The sequence below is a fragment of the Saccopteryx bilineata genome, chromosome 3, assembly GCF_036850765.1.
Source record: "Saccopteryx bilineata isolate mSacBil1 chromosome 3, mSacBil1_pri_phased_curated, whole genome shotgun sequence".
NCBI classification, from domain to species: domain Eukaryota; kingdom Metazoa; phylum Chordata; class Mammalia; order Chiroptera; family Emballonuridae; genus Saccopteryx; species Saccopteryx bilineata.
Genome location: NC_089492.1, coordinates 67973418 through 67996630, shown reverse-complemented (window position 1 = coordinate 67996630; position 23213 = coordinate 67973418). Strand labels below are relative to the sequence as shown.

The following is a 23213-nucleotide window of genomic DNA, read 5'->3' as shown; positions in this document are numbered from 1 at the left end:
CTTCGATTCTCTCGCACATTTTAAAGAAGCAGTGTGGTCTAGACTTTGCCTTTGGTTCCATTTTGACTCTTAATAACAGTTTGAAAATTTTTCTCTTTAATTAACATGCAAATGATTCTGAAGTCAGGTGTTTGAAAAAGTCTGAGAATTTGAAACGGATGACTGCAAGAATCGCAGGACTGGATGGTGCTCCAAGATTTTATAGTTCTGAATGGTCAGGAATCCTGTCTGAGACTTTTGGGGAATACTGCCAATCTCAGAGGACTGATTAACCTATGAGACAAATTCTTGTGGCATATAACCTGCTCCCTGCACCTTAGGCATTTTTGGAAGCCTGAGATATAAAAGGTTTAAATCCTCACGGGCCACCAGAGTTCTCATTAATTCTGGTGAACAGATCACTTAAGAATTTCAACTGGAACCTACTGGCACTCCAGTGACTTCAAAGAATAATTGCACCTTTAAAGGTGACTTACTTTCGAGTAGTTTATGCCCGCACGGACCGTGGGAGTCTGACTCAGTGTGAGGTGGCGCTGTCGTGTGCTGTTTGTGTATCACTCCACTTCATGAAGTGGGGACTTGCCAGGCTCACGTGTAGGAGTGATTGCACTCCAGAGCCCTTCTCCCCAGCGCTCTTTTGTGTGGGTATAATCTTCAATGATATCACAGATGATTATGCACTGCCGTTTGCATAAGCTGTTTTTTATTGGAAATAACCCAACAAAATAGCACTCACTGTGAGCTTAGCACAGTTGGGCCTTCTCTAAGGTTCATTTTCCTAGATGTCAAAAGAGCAAAATCTTTAGTTAATGTTAGTAGGATGACATACACAGGAAGTACATTCACAGATAGGCCTTTCCTCTACCCCTGGCTCACCTCTTGAGGAAGGATATCAGAGGTCAAGTGACATAATTCTATGGCCATGTTTGCCTAATGAGAACAGCCAGCTCAAATGGGCAGTATTATTTTTCACTATCTCCTACTGTTTATGAAACTTATTCCTCATTGCATTAAAAATATATTTATATTTAACATAGCCCTGGCTGATGGCCCAGTGGATAGAGAGTCATCCTGGAGTGCTGAGGTCACCAGCTCCATTCAAGGGTGCAGGTTAGACCCTGAGGCTGCCAGTTGAAACTCTCATCAGGACACATGTAAGAAGCAGTCAGTGCACAACTAAGTGGACCCAATGAGTTGATGTTTCTTTGTCTCTCCCTTCTTCTCTCCTCTCTTTAAAAATATATGTGTGTGTGTATATATATATATCCGCACACATACTTAACATAGCTTAGCTATTCTATGATATTTTATCAGGTTTAAAATACCTGATATTGAGAGATAATAAAATTGTAATGCTAATGGGTCTACGAATTAATGATATGAACAAAGTTTCTTCACATTCTGCAACTTAAGTGTGGTATCTTCAGGGTTTATTTCATTTTTATTCACATGAATAAATAAAATATATAGTCATATCATATCAAGAAATCTTTATATAGTTTATAGTTTAAAGATTTGCCATGTTTTGGTACACTGTACTTATTTTAGTTTTTGAAGTTAATATTACAGAAATTTAGAATAATATAGTAACTGCACCTTCCCCCACCATGTACCTACCCTTCACTCAGCTTTAAAAGTGATCAACATTTTGCCATATTTTAATGCTATGGAAGCAACATCACTACATATTTGGAAATTAGAATGAAAATCACCTATGGCCTTATCCACCTAACTAACTCTGATCTTTGTGTGTATTTGCTTCTTTCCTTAAAGTTATAATAGATAGATATTGTCTCTTCTGTTTGCGGATCGTCATATCAAACTTAAGAGCTAATAATAGTTGTCATCATTTACTGTGGGTGACAGGATCATAACAATAAGAACACTGTGTAGGAATCCCCCCACGAGCCGGCTCCCATTTACAGGCAAGGAAAAAGACTCAGGGGTTAAGTAACTTGCTCACAAATCATGTATCTAGTATATGGATTCAAACTAAGGTGTGATCTTTTCTCCATATAAAGTGGCTTCTTTGAAAGCATTTTTCATGTTGCTGCATACTTGCATTTTTTAAGGAAAAAGGAATGTCAAGTACATAAGTTTGACCACATAATCTGCAGAAGCAGCACCAGAATAGATGTTGCTGAGGATTGAAAGGGATGAAAGGCGTGGTCCTGGCCCCGCAGTGCCTGTGCCCCAGTGCAGAGGAACACAGCCCCTATGAGGCATGCGCAGAGAACACAGAACAGAGCTTAATGTGGTAGCGTTTGCTATATATGTTGTAAAAACTCTACAGAAAAGGAGATAAATGAGGATTATGCCCCATATGCGGAGAAGGCTGCTAAAAGATTTAGGATTTCAGCTAAAATTAAGAAGACTGACAACACCAAATATTGGTGAGAATGTGGGACACCCAGAGTTCTCACACATGGCTGGCAGAAGGGTAAAAAGTAAAGCCACTTTGGAAAACAGTTTGACAGGTTCTTTCAAAAATACAGGTATACTTATCTATGAGCCAGCAATTCTCCTATGTATTACCTATGAGAAGTGAAAGCTTATGTCTATTAAAAGACATGTACATGTGTATTATAGCAGCTTGTATATAATAGTTTGTTTTTTTGTTTTTGTTCTTTTTTAATTTTAGTGAAAGGAGGGGAAGCAGAGAGAGAGACAGACTCCCACATGCACCCTGACCAGGATCCACCGAGCAAGCCCACTAGGGGTAGTGCTCTGCCCATCTGGGCCTGCTGCTCCATTGCTCACCAACCAAGCCATATATATATGTGTATATATATATATATATATATATATATATATATTTGTTGTTATTATTATTATTATTTATTTTAGTGCCTGTGGCAAAGGCCAGGGAGCCATCCTCAGTGCCTGAAGCCAACTTGCTCAAACTAATCGAGCCATGGCTGCTGGAAGGGAAAAGAGAGAAAGAGGAGAGAGGCAGGGGTAGAGGAGCAGATGGTCCTGTGTGCCCTGACCAGGAATTGAACCCAGGACATCCACATGCTGGGCCAACACTCTACCACTGAGCCAACTGTCCAGGTCCTTTTTTAATTTAATTCATTTTTAGAGAGGGGAGGGAGAGACAGAGAAAAAAAGAGGGAGGAGCAGGAAGCACAACTCCCATATGTGCCTTGACCAGGCAAGCCAGAGTTTTTGAACCGGCGACCTCAGCCTTCCAGGTTGACACTTTATCACTGTGCCACCACAGGTCAGGCAGTTTTCTTTTGTTGAGGAAGAGATTACACAAACTACAGCCATTTACTAGCTCACCATGCTGTAGATCAGAATTTCAGTTGCTGTGGCTGTGTTCTTTGCTCAGGGTCTTACGAGGCTGAATGAAGGTGCCAGCAAGAGTAGGTTCTCATCTAAAAGCTCTGGGAGGGGAATCCACTCTCATCTCATTCTTGTTGGCAGGATTCAGTATCTTGCAGCTGCAAGACGGGGCCCTGTTTCCTTACTGAAAGTTAAGTCGGCTCCTAGAGGTCACCTGCATTCCTCACCACATAGTCCCCTCCATGTCATGTCACCAACAACGTATCGACTCCTTCTTGGGCTTTGAATTTCTGGCTTTTTGTACTGCAGGTGGAAAAATTCATTCTGATTAAGCCTGGTCCACCTCAGTCATCTCCCTGTCTTAAAGTCAGTTACGCCAAAGAACAACTTCATGACTGGGGTGGAAATCTACCACAGCTACAGGCCAGGGATTACAAGGGTATGTACTTCAGTGGTGGAGGGTCCTGCAGAACATCTCAGAATTCTCTTTATCACAAACCTCCAGTTGGAAAGAGCCCAAGTGTCCATCAACAGGAGAATGGATAAACTGTGGTGTCATCATATCGTGAAATGCCTTTAGCACTAAAAAGAGATAAATTGTTAGTAAACACAGTAACAAAGGTGAATCTCAAAAACTTTATACCAGAAGAAGCATAAAGAGTACTCATTGAATGATTCCATTTGTTTGAAGTTTTAGAAGCAAAATGAATCTGTAATAAATAGAAAATAAGAGTAGTGGTTATTGGTGGGGATAAGGAGGTTGCGATGGCCTGCGAATGGGCACGAGAGAACATTCCAGGGTGGTGGACGTGTGCGACCTCTTGGTAGGAGTGCAGGTTACATCGGTGCTTTTGTTTCATAACTCTTAAGATCTGTTTATTGCCCTGAATGTAACTTCTACCCTAATTTGTAGAAACTAAAACATTACTGGGTAGAAATGTTTTAAGAAATGAACCACAATTACGTATATATGGTAATCAACCTCTATATATAAACCACCATCAGAAAACGTTAAAACAACTTTACAAACTGTCTATTCTAATTCCCTTGTAAACACTGTTCTTTGGTGAAGAAAAAAGTTGAAAATTCCTGATGATAAAATCTGCTGTGGCTACTCTCTGCACCCAGGGGAGTTAAACAACTGTACCTGCTTGTGCTTGCCAGGGGGAAATGTGACAGAGGGACAGGCTGGCTAACAGCAGTGCCTCTAGGAGTAGGAGCACAGACTCTGGATGGAGGGAGACGTTTGACTTCGATGAGTTGGTCAGGAGGCAGTTGTCTTACTGAGGTTGATCTGATCAGGGAATTCACAGCATTTTGCTGCTGCCCGGTGATCTAGCTAAGGAATAAGTTGTAAAAGCTCCATTGTGGTTAATGAAGGACACACTTGGGTGTTAATTTCCATGTCTGTGACCTCACCCTACCTCTGTAGAAATCTGTGATCTGTAAGATACCAAATGTGTGTTGGTGTGAGCAGAAAAATACAGACTTAGATGTTGTTCACAAAACGGCCCTCTGCAGTTTTTAGGCTATTTTATTTTCAAGTTTCCTCTCATATCTACTTTGAGATTCGTTTTCTAGGCTACATTAATTTCATTATTCCCTGGCTGATTATTGTCATTAGATTATAATTATAGTGTAATTAACTTAAAAATTCTGGAGTAAAACCACGGTGACACATCACCTCACACCTGTCAGAATGGCTTTCATCAATAAGTCAACAAACAACAAGTGTTGGAAAGGATGTGGAGAGAAGGGAACCCTTGTGCACTGTTGTTGGGAATGCAGATTGGTGCAGCCACTGTGGAAAGCAGTATTAGAGTTACCTCAAAAAAAAAAAAAATGAAACAGATCTATGACCTACTGATTCTGTTTCTGGGAATTTATCTGAAGAAATCTGAAATATTAATTTGAAAGAATATATGCACCCCATGCTCATTGCAGTATTATTTACAATAACCAAGATTTGCAAGTAGCCCAGATATCCATCAGTAGATGAGAAGATAAAAATAGCTGTGGTACATTTACATAACGGAATACTACCTGGCCATTAAAAAGGAAAATCTTTTATATTTTTCTGAAGTGAGAAGTGGGGAGGCAGAGAGACAGACTTCTGCATGCCCCCGACCAGGATCCACCCAGCATGCCCACTAGGGGATGATGCTCTGCCCATCTGGGCCGTTGCTCCGATGCGACCGGAACCTTTCTGGCGCCTGAGGTGGAGGCTATAGAGCCATCCTAAGCGCTGGGCCAACTTTGCTCCAATAGAGCCTTGGCTGCAGGAGGGGAAGAGAGAGACAGAGAAGAAGGAGAGGGGGAAGGGTGGAGAAGCAGATAGGCACTTCTCCTGTGTGCCCTGGTTGGGAATCGAACCCAGGACTTCCACATGCCAGGCCGACACTCTACCCCTGAACGAACCGTCCAGGGCCTAAAAAGGGAAAGCTTACCTTTTGCAACAGCATGGGTGGACCTGGAAAGTCTTATGCTAAGTGAAATAAGCCAGTCAGAGAAAGACGAGTACCATATAATTTCACTCATATGTGGAATCTAATGAACAAATAAACTAGCAAGCAGTAGAGATGGACTCATAGATAGAGAGCAGGCTGACAGCCGTCAGGGCAGTGGGGATCAGGAGGAGCATCTGGGTGTGGGGGCTGCAGGATTGAGCAAAAGAGGACAAAAAAACTCATAACCTCATGTGGTGATTTGCTGAGAGGGGGAGAGGTAGAGGAGGATAGAGGGGGAATAAATGGTGATGAATGGAGACCTGACTTGTGGTGAACATGCAATACGGTGTGTAGAGATGTGTTGTAGAATTGTGTGCCTGAAACCTATGTAATTTTGTTAACCAGTGTCACCCCAGTAAGTTCATTTTTTACAGATTCTGGATTGTGCTTTGGCTTTTTGTGATGAGGTATTGCCACGTGCTAGAGATTTAAATTTTAAAGTTTATTTTCTTCGTATCAAATATTTTATTTTCCAGTTGAATTTCTTTGCTCAGGTCCTCATGGAAGCTCACATTCATTGACACCTCTAATCATTTCAGGCTTCGTTAGTTGTTGGAGTAGTTTTCCCTAGTGGTCACAGTTCTTTCAGTGACTTAAAAAGAATTAAGTAACACCCACTCTGTCCTACCATAGCTACTAGTGTTATGTATTTGAGTGGTTAGTATAATTCAGGTAAACTAGGAGTTTTGGAATTAGAGTTGTCAATTACAGTTTTTTGTATAGATAATTCATATGAAAATAATCCCTTTGTGTAGTTGTGCCTATAAAAATTTCTGGTGTTTCTGTATTAAAGAATATAATGTTGGCTTGTTTACTTATGAATAATGCAGTTTATATAAAGTGATTTTATTAGATGAAATTTATTGTCTTGATCTATAGGTGTTAAAATAATTATTCTTTAAAATGTCTATACACAAAAAGACCAGTATTGTATGATTCCACTTATGTAAGGTATCTAAAGTAGTTAAATTCATAGAAACGGAAAGTAAATGGTGGTTGTCAGGGGAGGGGGAGGGGAGAGAGGAATGGGAGTTGTTTAATGGGTAGAGAGTTTCGGTTTTGCAAGATGAAAAAGTTTGGGAGAAGTGTTGCAAAACTGTGAATATACTTGTGACTGCTGAACTGTACACTTTAAGACTGTTAAGAGGGCAGCTTTTATGTTATGAGTATTTTACCACAATTAAAAGTAAAAGAAAATATTAAAATACCTTTTGTGTTTTCCATTTTTGAGATGAGAAAACCAAATATATAATTATAAGGAAGAAATGTAAGATGTATGTAGCTTGCTTAACCTGTTAACTTCTTTCATCTCATGGTAAACGGCGTTCTTCCAGTTGTGTGCTGTGCTCCAGTGTGGTTCTCTCTGGGTGCAGCTTCTTACCCCACCTTCTTCTCTATTTCTGACTTCTCAGCACATCTTGTGCTTAAGCTTCTTCCCAAAGTTGCTTGATTGGTAGATTTAAAACATTTTAATGTGAAGGAAACCATAACTGAAAACAAAACAGGTATTAATATAAATAATCTGCTGCTTTTTGCCTACTACTTCTGCCTGTTACTGGGGACATTTAAAAAATATGGAGCAACCACTGTGTTGGGCAATTTGCTAATATTTCCACATATGTGTTTTGAGAGTTGATTGTATATCAGAAATGAATTAAATGGACAGACCAAGAGGAACTTTTGATTATTATTTTTTATGATTGTCTTGGCCAAGTTTTCTGCTTGAGACAACTTATAAATTACTTCATGAGGATAGATTCCTAATAGAGTATATTGTGGTCGTATAAAGTGTGCTTACAGGTATTTTACTATACAAGGAGCTAATTTCCCACGTGTGGCTAGCTGAAATGTCTCCAAAGTGTTTGTTAGGCCAGATTCTATCACCGAGCCCCTGCTCGCGAGGACAGGACAGCACACATTCTCTTCTGACTGTCCCGCTTCAGTCATTGCTCAGAGGGACTGTTCGTGGCCGTGGGCTGCACCCTCCTGAAAGGAAAAAGACTGTGCATCAGAATGTTTGTTTTTAGCAGTTATTTTTAGCAGCAGATCTAGAAAGTGTTGGCGTTTTCATTTTAGAGTGATACTTTTTTTTAATAATGATAATTCCAAGAGAGTGAATAATTTTAGATTTGGATATGTGAGTGCATGTGTGCATTATGCATGTGTGTGCGACAGAGAGAGAACGGGAATGGGGGGGGAGACATTCCCTTAATAACAAGAGGGGGGCAGAGGCTTAGTCTGTTATCATAAAGCTCTGCTAATGTAGCTTGAGTCATGTGACTGCAGAAAAGGCTATTATCTCAATGAAAAGGAAACTCGTTTTTAGAGCAAGCAATAGAATAATAGAAGCAGGAAGAATTTTCGAGTGTTCCACCATGCTGGATTGTCAAAGGGGGATCTGTCTGATCAGCAGCAATGAAAGGATTTGTGAGGCTAGTTTGTCAGCTATCCTTAGAAACAAATGATAGAGGAGATGAGCAGCAGGGGCTCAGCATGTGCTTAGGTTTCCATCCAGGTGGAATGTTGGTTTGGGTTACTAGAGAAGATTTCTCTCTGAGGCAATAAATTTATTGCTAATTGTGGGGTGCTGTTTTTTTGTTTTTTGCGAGAGTGATGTATTATATTTTTATTTACATCACTGATAAAGATGATGTAAGAAGATAAAGGCAAGCTGCTGAGCTCTGGTTTTGAACTGCAGAGGCTCTGAACAATTACAAGGTGTGTTTCACAAGTGCTCTGACTGGATATTTGGTAATGTTCTTGGAATTCTGTATGCTTGTGGACTGGATGTGGTGCTGTCGGAGGGAGGACTGAGCATGACAATCAGGCGGTGGTAACGTCCGCAGGAACAAATAGATACAATGAGATCCCAATTGATTCCTTCCTTGTCCTTATTTCTTTTGTGTTTATTGAGTGATTTAAGGTTTCTTGCAGTTTCTTTATGTGATCAAATACAGTTTCATGCTTGACTTAGGAAGTATTTTTGGTAAGCATATTCTTAAATTCAGAAGAATTAGTGCAAATCTTAATCATTAAGGAATAAATATAAGCTTTATATTTCTCTTTATTTTTTTCAATATCCTTTTGAAATTCAAGCTTAAAAAAGAGCTTTGCAGTGAATTTGAAATTATTTAATTTTTGGATAGGTAATTAATGAAGCTTTTGTTTTTGGTTGAGACCTCTAATAAATGATTTTTGTTGTTATTATATGTATAGTACCTAACTTTCTCTGATTTATTACATCCTTATGTTACTATATTCAGAAAGCTGAAAACATCCAGTTAATCTTTAGACTGTGCTTGTCCAGTTTTGTCCATGCTAATGCTATTAATTCTCTTAGCAGTCTGTACCTTTCTCTTAACCTTGAAAGGTGTAGCCCTTAAAAATCTGAGATTGGTGAAAAATAATCATAAGCTTTATCTGAAGAGAGTTAACTATTACACAGTATGGACCTGAGGGATGAATTCACTAATGTATTTTTTTTATTTAACTTAAAGAACAGATATGCCCAATTTAGGGGGTGTGTGTGTTTCCAAATCACATTATTTTGAAACTGAACTATACTTTTACATCTCCCTTGTGAAATTGACATTGGAGGAGGGAAGAAATCTATCAAGTTATTATAACTATATATAGACAAGTTTAGAAAGAATTTTTTAATCTTTTTCAATGAAAGATGATGAGAGAAGCTCAAGCATAATTTTTAATTATTCTAACAACTGGTTGTTTTCTTATGTTTTTAAACTGTATCTTATATTTTAATAAATCATTAATGTTATTATAGCAAGATTTTTCTTTTTAAAAAACCACTGGCACTTTAGTTTATGTATATAAGAAGATAATTTGGTTTAAATAAATAGTTAACTGTGGTTTTGACTGTTTTGGAATTTTTCTTTTTAATTGTAAGACTCTCTCACATTCTTGTAAGTTGGCTATAAGACAGGGCTACACACTGATTTCAGCCCAGAAGAGACTAGCATCACATGTTAAAATTTTTGAATAATAAAAGGTTTATTTATAGTCAGATTATTTGGACTCTCTTTGTTTTTCTTTTAAATTTTATTTTGTTGCCTTATCTAAAGTCTTTGAAGTGATTCAAGTACTTTGGAATACTAGGGTGGTTTTACTAAGCACCTATTATTATTGCAAGACACTGTATGAAACACTATGAGAAAACAAAGGCAAAGAAGATCTTAAGCCAATGTGATAACTTGTGACTGGCTCTGGAACCCAGCCTCAGTAAATGAATTGTCCTGAACAAAAGCTCTTCCAATCACATTGCTTCCTTTAGTATCATTTTATTATAACATTGATGAGGAAAAAAAATCGATTCCTGGTAGGAGCCACTGTGTGGGTTTGTATACTGCTCACAAAAATGAGGGGATATTTTATTGCTTCATATTCATTTTGAAATATCCTCTCATTTTTGTGAGCAGTATATGGTCTCCGCACATCTGTGTGGGTTTTCTCTAGGGAATCCAGGTTCCTCCCACACCCAAAAGATGCACGTGTGAGGTCAGTTGGCCTGTCTGCATTGTCCCTGTCTGAGTGTGGGTGAGTGTCAGTGGCCCTGTGATGGAGGAGAATCCTGTCCAGGGTGGGTCCCACCTTGTGTTCTGAGTGCTGTGATAGGCTCTGGCTACCCACAACCCTGAACTGGAATCAGTGGGGTATAAAATAGTTATTTTGTTTTCATGAATCTTTTAAAATATATGTTTAGCTCACCTTTATTTTAAGTATTTTTGGGTCTTTAGAAGTTTGATGATGTTTTTGTGACCAGAAATATGCATTAGGAACTTAACTCCTATTTCTGTCAATTAGCTTGTGGTCAGAATGGTTTCAGTATCAGCTATTTTACTTAATGTTGAAATTTCCAAGAACCCTTGCTGACATTAAGTGAGGACTGACTTCCTGTATCTTATAGGAATTATAAATCATTGAAAGGAATTTTTGGTAAAATCTGGCCAATCAGAGTCTTCATTCGTGATACCTCTCTGAATGACTTTTCACATGAGGAAGTTTGAATGGTAGTTTTAACTGGTATCCATCTGTACTAGTTTGTTATCTCCTTTGTATCATAACAGAAATAAGTTCATTTTATCTACCGTCTCTTAAAACAAGAATAGTTTTTGTTCCTGATCATGTTTTTTCTCTCCTAGGACATCAAAGATCAGTCTTTTACATTTTAAAATACATTTATATTGTACTATCTAAAAATACCTTTACTTTGGGAGGTTGGCAGTGCAGAAGAACCCCAATCTTGATATTATAGCCAAAAGACACGAGTTTTGACGTCAGGGTAGTGTCTAAACAAGCCAGATGACTAGCTTGCAAATCCTGTTGCACTTCAGAATTCCAACCACAGTAATTAACCGCAAATATTATAACCAGGTCTGATCTTGTCAGGCTGAGGGGATTTGCTGCCTAGAACGATTGTTAATTTGTAAAAAAGACTGGGTAAGAAAAGATGGAATTCAAGGTGATCTTAGTATTTATTTGGTTTTGTAAAACTCAATGAAATATGTACATAGGAATTTTTTTGTTTGTGAAAGTAAATGTTTTGGAAGCTTTAGACAGGATTAAGGTATTGGGTATATTTTAAACACAGTTTAATTCTTTAGAAGTCAAAGAGGTATAAAATTCATGAAGTGAAAAAGTCGGTGCAACAGCTAGCAGATTGTTCCTGAGTACCTCGTAGAGGACTTATACCCCAAAAATTATCACTCAGAAATGCTGAGAAAAGTTTAAAATCACTTGGCTTAGCCATTTCTCTCTCAAGTATTGTATTCCTTAAAGAGGTAAGACTTGGCATTTTCTGATGTGTATTTCAGTTGTAGCAATGACTCCTTTCACCAAGCTCACAGTTTGGCAGCCTTATGGTCATAATGTAATGATCACTAACATAAGCAGACATTGGCTTTAACTTTAAAGGTAACTTAATTATTGTTATTTGGTTTTTAAAGATTTTGTCAGAAATATTAAATACTATCATCTTGATGTTGAATAAATTATCTTTTATTTTATTTTTTTCTTTCTCAATTTTTTTATTAAAATTGTAACTTATTTGGAACCCAGTTTTGATTTCACAAGTTTAAATTATCTATTTTTTAATTGACTTTAATTTATTGTGATTACATAGATTAAAGTGTCCCACTGAATACATCCCCCCAGCCCCGTGTTCCCCTCAACATTCCCCTTGCCCCCCTCCCCCCAATGCCCTCCCCTCTTCCCCCTAGGATTTGCTTTCAGGCTCTCTATAATGCTGTGTTGTGTGTGTGTGTGTGTGTGTGTATGTGTATAATATAATTTCACCAATTTTCCCTTCTCTGATCTCATCCTTTTATCCCTTTTCCCTCTGGTCCCTTTGATCCTGCCTCTGCCTCTATTCCACTCCTCAGTTCACATTGTTCATTAGATTCCTCAAATGAGTGAAGTCATATGATATTTTTCTTTCTCTGTTTGGCTTATTTCACTTAGCATAATAGTTTCCAGGTCCATCCATGTTGTCATAAAAGGTAAGTTTTTTTTTCCACAGCCACGTAGTATTCCATTGTGTATATGTACCACAGTTTTTTAATTCTCTTGTTGCCTGATGGACACTTGAGCTGTTTCCAGATCTTGGCTATTGTAAACAATGCTGCAGTAAACATGGGGGTGCATTTCTTCTTTTGAATCATTGATTTGGTATTCTTAGGATATAGCTTCAGCAATCTTGAAAAGGAAGAATAAAGTGGGTGGTATCATACTTCCTGATATCAAGTTATACTACAAGGCCATTGTACTCAAACAGCCTGGTACTGGCAAAAGAGCAGGCATATAGATAATGGAACAGAACAGAGAACTCAGAAATAAACCGACACCTTTATGGACAATTGATATTTGACAAAGGAGATAAAAGCATACAATGGAGTAAAGACAATCTCTTTAACAAATGGTGTTGGGAAAATTAGACAGCTACCTGCAAAAAAATGAAACCAGACTACCAACTTACACCATTCACAAAAATAAACTCAAAATGGATAAAAGACTTAAATGTAAGTCGTGAAACCATAATCATCTTAGAAGAAAACATAGGCAGTAAGCACTCTGACATCTCTTGCAGCAGTGTATTTGCTCATTTATCTCCACGGGCAAGTGAAATAAAGGACAGGATGAACAAATGGGGCTGTATCAAACTAAAAAGCTTTTGCACAGCTAAAGACAATATGAACAAAATAAAAAGACAAACCACACAATGGGAGAACATATTTGACAATACGTCTGATAAGGGGTTAATAACCAAAGAACTTGTAAAACTGAACACTAGGAAGGTAAACAATTTAATCAAAAATGGGCAAAAGAATGAATAGACACTTCTGCAAAGAGGACATACAGATGGCCAATAGACAGATGAAAAAATGTTCAACATCACTAATCATTAGAGAAATGTAAATTAAAACCACAATGAGATACCACCTCACACCAGTCAGAATGGTGCTCATCAACAAAACAACACATAACAAGTGCTGGCGAGGATGTGGAGAAAAGGGAACCCTCCTGCACTGCTGGTGGGAATGTGGACTGGTGCAGCCACTGTGGAAAACAGTATAGAGATTCCTCAAAAAATTAAAAATGGAACTCCCTTTTGACCCAGCCATCCCACTTTTAGGAAATTGTTACCTTTTAAAACCCAGTCAAGTTGAGCCTGGCCTGTGGTGGCACAGTGGATAAAGCATCGACCTGGAATGCTGAGGTTGCCGGTTCAAAACCCTGGGCTTGCTCAGCCAAGGCACATACAACAATCAATGGACAACTAAAGTGAAGCAACTATGAGTTGATACTTCTTTTCTTCCCTCCCCTATAAAATCAATAAATAAAATCTTTAAAAATCAGTCAAATTGAGAAATATACAGACTTGGAGATATAATATACTTGGGAGATATTGCAGGTTTGGTTACAGACCACCGAAATAAAGTGAATGTCTCAATAAACCAAGTCACATACTTTTTTTTTCCTTTTTTTGGTTTCCAAGTGCATGTAAACGTTAAATTTACGCTACTCTATAGTCTATTAAGTGTGCATTTGCATATGTCTAAAAAATATCTGCAAACCGTAATTTAAAATACTTTATTGCTAAAAAATGCCAACTATCATCTGAGCTCTCAGCAAGCTGTTTTACTGGGAGAGGCTCTTTCCTTGTTAATGGTGGTGGCTGCTGACTGCTCAGGGTGTGGTTGCTGAAGGCCTGAGTCGCTGGCAATTTCTTAAAATAGGACAACAGTACTGTTTGCCACAGCTGACTTTTCCTTTCTCAAACAATTTCTCTGTAGCGTGCAATGCTGGTTGATTGCATTTTACTCACAGTACTATTTTGAAAATTGGAGCCAGTTCTCTCAAAGCCTGCTGCTGCTTTATCAATTAAGTTTATGTAATATTCTAAATCCTTTGTTGTCATTTCAACAATCTCCACAGCATCTTCACCAGGATTATTAGATTCCATCTCAAGAAATCCTTTTCATTGCTCATCCATAAAAAGCAATTCTTCATTCGTTAAAGTATCATCATGAGGGTGTAGCTGTTCAGCCACATCTTCAGGCTCCACATCTAATTCTAATTTTCTTGCTATTTTCACATCTGCAGTTACTTCCTCCACTTGAAATTCTCGAAGTCATCCATGAGAATTGAAATCAACTTCTTCCAAATTCCCATTAATACTGATATTTTTACCTCTTTCCATGAATCACAAATGTTCTTAATGGTGTCCAGCATGGTGAATCCTTTCCAGAAGGTTTTCAACATACTTTGCTTAGTTCCTTCAGAGGAATCACTGTGGCAATTATAGCCTTACAAAATGTATTTCTTAAATAAGGTGTGAAAGTTGAAATTACTCTTTGACACATGGACTGCAAAATGGATGTTATGTCAGCAGGCATGAAAACACCGATCTCATTCTACATCTTCATCAGAGCTCTTGGGTGGCCCCGGTGCATTATCAATGAGCAGTAATGTTTTGAAAGGAAGAAAACTTCTTTTCTGAGCAGTAGGTCTCAACAGTGGGTTTAAAATACTCACTAAACCATATTGTAAACAGATGTGCTGTCATCCAGACTTTGTTCTATTTATAGAGCATAGGCAGAGTAGATTTAGCATAATTCTTAAGGGTCCTAGGATTTTGGAATGGTCATGAACACTGACTTCAACTTAAAGCCACCAGCTGCATTAGCCCCTGACAGGAGAGTCAGCCTGTTCTTTGAAGCTGGGCCTTGACTTCTCCTCTCTAGCTGTGAAGGTCATAGATGACATCTTCTTCCAGTGAGATGTAGGATTTTTTTTGTCTACTGTACATTGAAAATCAGTTGCTTGGTGTAACCATCTTTGTTAATAATCTTAGCTAGATCTTCTGGATTCTACATCAGCCCTTGCTGTTTCTTCCCCTAAACGTGACGACCCAGCCTCTGCACTGCTGGCTTTTGCCTTTGTTCTGCAGCTTCCTCACCTCCCACCCCTCAGAATTGAAGGGTAAGGGCCTTGCTCTGGATTAGGGTTTGGCGTAAAGGAATGTTGTGACTGGTTTAATCGTCTGTTCAGACCACTAATACTTCCTCCTTACCAGCAGTAAGGCTGTTTCACTTTCTTATCCTTCGTGCGTTCACAGGATTGGCACTTTTAATTTCCTTTAAGAAGTTTTCCTTTGATTTCACAACATGACTACCTGGTGTGAGAAGCCTAGATTTCAGCCTATCTCAGTTTTCAACAGGCCTTCCTCACTAAGTTTAATCATTTCTAGTTTTTGATTTATAGTGGGAGACATGCAACTCTTCCCTTTACTTGAACACTTAGGGGCCATGGTAGGCTTATTAATTGACCTGATTCCAGTATTTTGTGTCGTAGGGAATAGGGAGGCCTCAGGAGAGGAAGAGAGACGGGAATGGCCAGCGGGTAGAGCAGTCAGACACGTGTTGATTAAATTCAGTGAAAGTTACAGTTTTAACATGGAAGATCAGTGATCACACGTCATCATAATAAGTACAATAATAATGAAAAAGGTTGAAATATGCAAGAATTATCAAAATGTGACACAGTGAGCAACTGCTTTTGGACAAATGGTACCTGTAGACTTGCTCAATGCAGGATTGCCATGACCTTTTGATTTGTAAAAAGAAAAGAAAACAATATCTGCAAAGCTCAGTAAAACAAAGTGCAATAAAATGAATTATGCCTGTGTTGAGGTAGAAACTAGATGATTGGTTTTAACACTTTAGATGTTACATAAAATTATAACTGTTAATTGGCTAAAGGGTTATAAAAGTATTCAGTGAGGTTTATATTTAAAAATCATGTTTTATTTCTTTAAATCCTTAGACTCTAGTTAAAATGAATAATAAATATTATGTTGAAACTATCAGATAAAAAGTACTTTAAATTTTTTTGTTTTTTTTTTCAAATTTAGCTTTTGTGTTTTAGAATTTTAAATGAGAAAATGTCCAATATTAATTTTTTAAGCTAGAGAGAGAGGGAGGGAGGAAGAGAGATGAGAAGCATCAAGTCATAGTTACGGTACCTTAGTTGTTCATTGATTGCTTTCTCATATGTGCCATGACCTGGGGGCTCCAGCTGAGCCAGTGACCCCTTCCTTGCTCAAGCCAGCAACCTTGAGCTCGAACCAGATGAGCCAGCCCGTGCTCAAGCTGGTGACCTCGGGTTTTCAAATCTGGGACCTCAGCATCTCAGGTCGATGCTCTTTCTACTGTGCCACCACTGGTCAAGCTTAATTTAATTTTTAATTTATGCTTATTAATGATAAATAACATTGTAGGAGCTTTACTTTTACTTTTCTCCCTTTTTTAAATTGGTTTATTTTTTTAACTGGATTTCCCCATCTTTTGATGAGGAAAACGACATTAGCAAACAGCAGTGGTTTTGCTAATCATAAAGCTAATCTTCATGTGAAACTTACTGTGTGCCACACACTGTTCTGAGGCCCTCATATACATTCATTTAAGCCTGACAGCATTGGTTGTGCTATCCTGTGCCTGTTTTATAGTGGAGGAAACAGAGGCACCGAGCCATAAAGTAATTTGTCCAACTCACACAGCTAATAAGCAGTGCAGGAGGTGTCAGACCCTGGCCATTTGCCTCCATAGCCTATACTCTAAAGTGCTGTGTATAATGGGTTCATTTGGTGCTTGGAGTTGCTGGTTTATTCTAGAATGAGGACAGGATGAACATACGGACAGAGAGAGAACTATATTAAGGTAGAAGTTATTTTTTAAAGTTTGTACTTTTAATGAACCTTACTTCTATTCCCATTGAAATATGTTAAGACTAAAGCATTGTTTATATGGCGTTTGGTTTGCCCTGGAAAGAAATATTCATGGAAAGTAACTTCCAGCTAATTGAGAAACGTGCTTTAGGGAGGTGATCACCATGTGAGGAGGAACAGAGGTTGGTACCAGAAGTGGACTGTTAATTACCATATTTTCTTACTTAGTTAGGTACCTCTCCTGTTCTTGGTAAATGGGAACCTTGCTGCTTCCAAGGTCATTTAACTCACTGCATTGTACCCAAATAGAAAAACCAGAAAGAATCCTTGGAATCTTTACCAGTGGCTTAAGATTTGTTGTAAGTCATTTTACATCCATGCAAATTCCCAAGAGAGGAGCTTGTCTACATAGACTTTTGGAGAGGGATTGCTTATACTTCATCAAACTTGAATAGTTGACAGGCATGTTAAGTCTCAGGGGATGTCACTGTCATCCGCATTCATGGTGGAACAGGTTTTACCTCACTCAGCCTTGTAACTGGATCCTTGGCCGTGAGTGGGAACTAAAGTGTGGATGTATCTTTCTCATTTGTCTTTGGTCTGCACTGGTGTACCCTTCCACCTGGTTTATTTGTAAAATTCAAAAACAGCCAATTTCACTTTTGCACTTCTATCCTCCTGTTTATTTACTGAACAGCTGTTTATTGTGAGACTCTGTCATGTATTTCATTAGAACTGGAGAATAAGCACTGTCCCTTGGGTGGGGAGGGGAGTGATCAGAGGACACTGAGAGAGACGGAGAAAGTGGGCTGGCTCTTAAGTGGAAGATGATGAGCAGGCACTGGAGAACACAGCTCATTTGAGATGTGTCTAATACACAGTGAGTACAAACACAGGGTGGGGCCAAGGGAGGTTTACAGCTATGAGCATGCGAAACAGTTTATTCTGGTATTATTATTAATTATCATATTATTTTTCATACAAACAATGTAAACCTACTTTTGTCCCACCCTGTCTATTACTAAATTTAATTTCACCTGTTCTCTTTTGACTATTGCTGTGGCCACTGGACAATTGGTGGCTCCCAGGGTTCTCTGTAGTCAGCACGGCTCTGAGCCCAGGGACAGCACGTGAGGGGAGGCAGTGTGTGGCAGCCATCTTGCTTGCAGGTGATAGCTACATCTGTGCCAGACTGGAGAGACCCATGAGGGAGTGGGACGAGATAGAGACTTCCCAAGCCCTCAGTCTTCTAATCAGTAACTAGATTAGAAGCATTTGAAGTCCACATTCCTTGGTTGGACATGAAAGGCCTTATCATGATCTGGCTCTGCTCTTCTAGCCTTGTGTCCCAAACGTTCTCAACTCTTCCCATGTTCTACCTTTAATGAATGACAGTTTATTCTTCTTGTTCACAGCAGTTGTGTTCTGTAAAGTCATGGCTAACACTGAATTAGTGAAGACTGAGCCATTGCTTCTGGGTGAAATGCAGTTAGGTTCCTTCAAACCTCTGGTCACAACTCATACATAACCTTATTTTAGGTTGTTTCTGTTTACAGATGCCTTATTGCATATCTATTGTTCATGCATTAACGCTGACCTTACAGCCAGCAGCACTATAACTCCTGCCTGAACGAAGACCTTCTGAAGCACACATATTTTCTCCTTAAGGCACATTGCAGCCTCTTGTGCTTGAGAACCCTGGGCTGCTCTTCAGTGCTGTGCTTTGAAACAGGGACATCAATCAACAAAGAGCACAAAAATGTGGAAAATGTGGCTTTAAATATACTGCATGAAACAAGGGCAGAGCATCACCTTGTTTGAGTAGGGTGCGTGCGCGTGTGTGTCTGTGTGTCTGTGTGTGTATGTGTGTGTTTGTGTGTAGCGCCTGCAGGGAGCCAAGTGTTGGAGATAATCTAACCACAGGGTATTTGGGGTATTCATAAAAGCAGCAAACTTACATGAAATGATGTCTATATATCAGGCTATGTACTTTCCTCGTTTAATATTCATACAGACTTGTGAAATAAGTATTACTTCTGAAGTATATAGGCATGGAAACTGAGGCTCCGAAAGGCTAACTACCTTTCTAAGGTTGCACAGCCTGTTTGTGGTCAAAGCAGGAGATGAGGCAGCCTTGACGTGACTAGGGCCACGTTAGGGGATGCTATTCAATAGGGCTGCTGTTCTCGGTAGGGCTTCTAGCCTTGGTGGGAAGGAGTATAGTTATAGCTCATGGGCCACAAATTCCCCCACTTCAAAAGCGTCCATATTTATTTGATAGCCTAACTACTAAAATCTGGAAGAATTGAGCATGTGTTAGGATTTACTGTGAGGAAAGGTTGAGAGCGCCTTTGTATTTGTTAACAGTGGTGATAAAGGTCCTCTGTATATCTTGTAATTTTTTTTCCTGTATGTCTTTTCAGCTTCTCTCTCAGCCCACAAAACAGCTCTGTCTTTTTTACTTCACAGACTGAGAATCTGTTGGACTCAGCCCATCACCATTATCTTTGTCTGGATAGGACTTTTGTGCCAGGCTACTCCAACAGACCGCTGGACAGCCTGTAGAAGGGTACCTACATCTAGTGCCATGGGAGAGGTGGCTCATGGTGTTGTCAAGGTGTCTTCTGTGTGAGAAGCTGGGTCAAAGGTGCCTACCTAGTAACAGCCCATTGAGGGATCTTAGGAAAAGCTGGTGTGGATTGTTCAGAATAGAATGCAGGAGAGTTGGGCACTATGAGACATTTATCAAGAAAGTGTAGAGGATTCTGTGTCTTGTGTTCCATCACCTCTAAAATTAGAAGACCTACTTAAACTCCCTGCCTTTTCTACTTGGTTATTTGTAGAGTTTAGTCGTTCATTTAGACAGTAAGCTGGGATGTGTGTTGGTCAGAGTTAACCATTGCTGAGTTACACACACTTGCCTCTGCCGGGGTTGAATGGAATTCCTGTACCGACCCACACGTTCATGGCCCCTTCTGGGCTCTGTGCTTTGCTCTCCGGTCATGCCCAGATTATTTCAACTTCCTGGTAACTTCAAAACCATTGGAATGAACTCTCTAATATACTTGGTTGGGAATGTTATCAGGAAAGCAGGATTAAGTAGGGGGAGAGACAAGGTAACAGATATTAGTGGGAAGTATGTAGTTTCTTGTACAGGGTTATTGAACCCCACACTTCACTGGTGTCGAGGGTCTGGGCTGCAGGTATGGCACTCACCAAGGGTGCAGTTGAGCTAATGGGGACCTAGTCCAGTCCTAAATGTCTAAACCTCCTTAAGTTCAGTACAATTTTGTGGTTTAGGTGAGTAATACACTGTCTTCACTCTCAGTTACAGTTGGTACCTGGAGGTTGAGGAAACAGTCTGAATGCTGGAAATGAACAGAAGCACAAATGAGCATATTACAGTGACAGGAGGATTCACAAGGAAACTCAGGGAAAAGCTTATGCTTCCCTTGGTAATGCTGAGAGGAGAGAAGAAAAAATCTGATCCATTCACATCCTCTGTTGAACATGCAGTTCTCATTGGAACCTCAGCAAATGGTAGTGTAGCCGTATCTGGCAACTCCAGTGCCTACTCTCTATCCCTCTCATGATGTCACAGCTGAAGATCCCCAGGGTGGTCACTCCTGGGGAAGAATTTGATGATATGTTCATGTTTTCTATCAAAGTCTACCTAGACTGTTTCCTTGTACCATCACTGGCAAGTCTCCTGTTCTGTGTTTTGAAGAAGTTATTTAATGGCTTATATTAGAGAGTGTGTAGAATTGTGGAAAGAACACGGGGTTTATAGTCAGTGCTCGATTTGAAGCTGGAGTGCCATGACTTACAAGCTTTGAGACTTTGGACAAGTCTGTTTACTTCTTTGAATCTGTTTTTTCTTTGTAAAACTGGGGACAGTGTATGCTTTGTAGAGCTCAGAGAATTAAATAATGCCTGGCTGGTGTTGTGTCCAACACTCATAATGACCAGGCACCTAGGACACCTCTTCTCTGTGAAATACCACGTCAGCACATCTGTGTGTGTCTGCAGCCATGTGTATTTAATCACCCCCTTTCTGATCTCCCTGCTTATTTAATTAAGTTTTTAGTTAGTGTCTGTTCATTGATTCAATTCTCTATGCACTGTTATTTCTATGTTCTGGAGCAACATAGAATCTCATGTTTCTATCTGAATTGCACTTTTTTTTGAGACAGAGAGAGGGACAGATAGGGACAGACAGACAGGAAGGGGGATAGGTGAGAAGCATCAGTTCTTTGTTGCAGCTACTTAGTCTCCTTATTTGTTCAGTGATTGCTTTCTCATATGTGCCTTGATGGGGGGGGGGGGGGCTACAGCAGAGCAAGTGACCCCTTGCTGAAGCCAGCGACCTTAGGCTTCAAGCCAGCAACCATGGGGTCATGTCTATGTTCCCACATTCTAGCCAGCAACCCCACACTCAAGCCAGTGACCTTGGGGTTTCAAACCTGGGTCCTCTGCATCCCAGTCCAACACTCTATCCACTGCGCCACCGCCTGGTCAGGCTGAATTACAGATTTTTTTTTTTTTTTGAGGTGATAAGCGGGACGGTAGAGAGACAGACTCCCTCATGTGCCGACTAGGATCCACCCAGCATGCCCACTAAGGGGCGATGCTTTGTTGCAATCGGAGCCATTCTAACACCTGAGGCAGAGGCCATGGAGCCGTCCTCAGCACCCAGGCCAACTTTGCTCCAATGGAGCCTTGGCTGGGGGGTGAGGGGTGGGGAGTGCGATAGAGTAAAAGGAGAGGGGGAAGGGTGGAAGGATGGAGAAACAGATGGGCACTTCTCCTGTGTGCCCTGGCCAGGAATTGAACCCGGGACTTCCACACACTGGGTCGATGCTCTACCACTGAGCCAGTACCAGCCAGGGTCTTGAATTGCAGATTTTTAATTTTGCGTTTGTCCTTGCAATCTAAGAGTACATTTTATTTTAGTATCAAGTCATTTGATTATTATCACCTAACTGACCATGATCTTTATTACCCCTGTTTTAGAACTTAAAACACTTGATTTTTTTTTCAATCTCATTGCAAGATTCTACCTTTGTCCTTCTGGCTAGTTATACTGGTTATGAAGACTATGTAGTAACATGTTAAAGACTTGTAAAATTTTAGAAGATACAAAACTGTATGTTAAGATTACAAGTTTTTTAAAACCATACAGGTAAAAACCGGAAGGAAATGTCTACTGAAGGAGAGGAGACGTGCACAGTGAGAAGACCTACGTCCTCATCAGGTAGAGAGGAAGTGTGCTAGGGGGAGAGCATGGCTCCAGAGCCCACTGCTTGGGTTTGAATCTTCCTTCTACCACCTGTCGGCCATGTTTGACCTTGGACATGTTACTTGGTTTTTTTCTGTGTACTTCAGGAAATAATGATAATGACTTCATGGGGTTTTTCTGAGGTTCAAATAAAATAATACAGGTATAGCATAGTAAATGTTCAATGGTGTTTGTTACCTATTTTGGTGAAATAGCTTCAAATTCCATAGCAGTTTGTAAAGCATTTTATTCAGTGAACATTTAAGTGTTGTGTGTCAGGCATTGTGATGAGGGCATAAGATCAAAAGATGCAACATTTAGTTTCTGCTCTTTGAGGAGCTTTTTTTGAAGTTTTATATATTGATTTTGGAGAGAGAGGCAGAAACATCTATCTATTTCTGTATGTTCCCTGACCCAAACCCACAACTTCTGCCTATCGGGATGACACTAACCAACCGAGCTATACAGCCAGGGCTCGAAGAACTTCAGGGAGAAAGATGTAACTAATTATGACATATATGAAGCGTAGAGTTATATATAAGCTATTAAAGGACACAGGCAGGGGATTTAATTTGGGAGAGGAGGTCATCTGAGCTGGGTCTTAAAAGATGAGTGGGAGATAGCCAGAAGGGGAAGGTACACGTGTGTGGCATGTATGACAGCCACACATAGTAGGTGAGGGCCATGTGCACTTCTCATCACCAGGGCAGACAGTCAGGTGGAGATGAGCCTGGGGAGGTGGGCCAGGCTGCATTGTGGCCAGCTCAGATTTCTGCCTGGAGGGAGTGGGGTGTACTAAAGATTTTAAGCAGGGAATCTCTGGAAGTAAGGAAACTTCTGTTAGCCAATCCAGGTAAGAGAGATGAAGACCTGAACCAGAACCAGTAATGATGATCAT

General features: G+C 39.8%; 1 protein-coding gene and 1 pseudogene across 10 annotated transcripts in view; one reads left to right on the top strand and one right to left on the bottom strand.

The window, feature by feature from the left end:
- Positions 1–23213, top strand: part of NCOA2 (nuclear receptor coactivator 2) — a 315226-nt gene that overhangs the window by 159677 nt on the left and 132336 nt on the right. Inside the window, exon 1 of one of the 10 annotated variants that reach the window (XM_066266293.1) lies at positions 8290–8513. The exons of the other annotated variants lie outside the window; for them this stretch is intronic. The gene's annotated coding sequence lies outside the window, so the exon portion shown is untranslated. Of the gene's footprint in view, positions 1–8289; positions 8514–23213 lie in introns of those variants that run through there. 10 annotated transcript variants of the gene reach the window in all.
- On the bottom strand, positions 13867–15621 carry LOC136329794 (tigger transposable element-derived protein 1-like; annotated as a pseudogene).